The sequence below is a fragment of the Octodon degus genome, unplaced genomic scaffold (assembly GCF_000260255.1).
Source record: "Octodon degus isolate 3935 unplaced genomic scaffold, OctDeg1.0 scaffold00159, whole genome shotgun sequence".
NCBI classification, from domain to species: domain Eukaryota; kingdom Metazoa; phylum Chordata; class Mammalia; order Rodentia; family Octodontidae; genus Octodon; species Octodon degus.
In genome coordinates, this window is record NW_004524735.1 from 3,442,380 (window position 1) to 3,444,533 (window position 2,154).

At 42.9% G+C, this 2,154-nt stretch overlaps 1 protein-coding gene across 1 annotated transcript in view; it reads right to left on the reverse strand.

The window, feature by feature from the left end:
* Ano5 (anoctamin 5) overlaps positions 1-2,154 on the reverse strand; it is a 95,930-nt gene that overhangs the window by 66,617 nt on the left and 27,159 nt on the right. The window lies entirely within an intron of this gene.

Here is a 2,154-nt window from a genome sequence, read left to right on the forward strand (position 1 = left end):
AGATCTGTCCGCTGGCCAAATAGCTCAGTGAACTAAAGCACTTTCTTAGACAGGCACAGGGGCTGGGGTTCGATCCCTGGCACCATAAGCCATGCCAGCCCTGCCCTTGAGGCATGCTGAGATGGCAATGGAGACTGGGTATGGTATGGTGGTGCACACCTGTAAACCCAGCACTTGGGAGGCTGAAAACAAGAGGTTTACTAGGAGTTTGACCTGTGTAGTGAGACCCTGTAGACCTTGTACTAAATACAAAACAAAACAAAAAACAACATAGCTCTGACAGTGGTGTGCTGAGTCCGGGGAGTCTGCTGCTGATGCACTACAACTGATGCACTGTTACAACTGAGTTCTGCTGCACCGTTAGAAAGAAGGAAGACCCAAAGCCCAGGTAGAGAAGTTAGTTTTAGACAGGTGGACACATGCCTCTTCTATGATGTCAAGAAGGGAGCAGATTTACAAGGTGGAGACACTGGTGGCTGGTGAGATGTGACGGCAGGACATTCACAGAATGGCCTTCTCCATGCCTCAGATTTCTCAGTGAGGGAGAAAAGGATGGACAGCTTTGCTTGGGGCTGGGAAGCAGGCACTGGAGGTGTGAGGGAGAGATTAAGTGACGAAATAGTAATTTTTCTACTTTAGTACTATTTCATACTGTCTTTAAAAAATTAAAAAATAAAATTCTGAATAAATAGCCATCCGTTACAGTGGTGGACAAGAGAATAAATGTAAGGTGTGACATGCAGACAGCCGTAAGGACCCCTGAGGTCCATGAACAGAGGGTAGAATAATCAGTAAGCTGTGTGCACCTTTCACTCGGCATGGGTGCTAGAAGGTTGAGAGCTGGGTTTAATTAAAGCCTTGCTTTGTCAAGTGATGACAAATGACACAGGCAAGGGACCTGATGCCAAGATGGCACAGTGTAAATACAATTTTTAAAAAAATGTATTTGGTATAGGGTTTCACTCTGCAGCTTTGGACTCGTAGTGATCCTCCGGTATGCAGTCTCTCCAGCGCTGGGATTATATGCATGTTCCACAGCATGTGGACTCAGTGACCAGCTCAGCTCACCTTGGGATGGGGCCACATACTGGGGATCAAACCCCAGCCCCTGTGCTAGTCCGCTGAGCTATCTCGCCTGCCCTGTAAATAAAACTGTTAACTTCAGACTTATGCTGCACAAGGAAAGAAAAGGAGGATAAAGAACAGTAAAATAGTAGTGACAGAAGTGTGTCTCATTTGGTTCTGGTAGGACTGAAAGAAGAACAGTGTGGGCCGGAAGTATTTGGTAAAGAGGCAGACACGTGGGGTGATGTTATACAACACGGCAGTTTTCAGCAGTGACAGTCCTAGAAGCGACTGGAGGCTCAGATCACCAAGACTTGAAAACACAGAGTGAGAGGGCTGCCAAAGTAGCTCTCTTTGCAGGCATTGAGACCATCCCTGATTTAAAAAGAACTTTTGGTGGAGAAACTGACAATGGGCACTTTTTAGACAGAAAAGTAAAAGGAAAGACCAAGGAAGGTTAGGAGAACAATTCTAGTAACAACTCAAGGCACTAATTAATTTGATGAGATTTCTAACTTAGGAATTGAAAAGCAAAGGCAGAAAGAAAATAGTGTAGCAATTATAATAGAAGATCTATCACCTATTTGTCTGTCTATCTATCTATCTATCTATCTATCTATCTATCTATCTATCTATCTATCTATCTATCTATCATCTGCCTACCTACTTACCTATCCTGTGATGCCAGGGATCAAACCCACGCTTTGCACAGGTGAGATAATTTTTCTATTGAGAGACAACCTAATAATATTGGGGGTTCATCCCAATCACCACAAAAAAAAAACAAACATGCAAAGAAATTTTAAAAAGGAAAAGAAGGATGTAACTAGTATTGACGCCATCTCACAGAAATGCTATATGAGTTAAAGAGCCACCAGTTGAGAGGCCAGTTTGGGGAATTTAAAAAAAAAAATAAAAGGACATCTAGGAGTTAATGGAACATTAAAAAAATATGACAACAATGGTATCCAATGACTTTCAGGGGCAGGGTGGAATGGTTTCCAGGCAAAGGCAGAAGAAGACAGGTCCAGGACCTTGTATAATAGCCACAGCTCTATTTATTTATATTACTCTGTAAGTATGCTAATT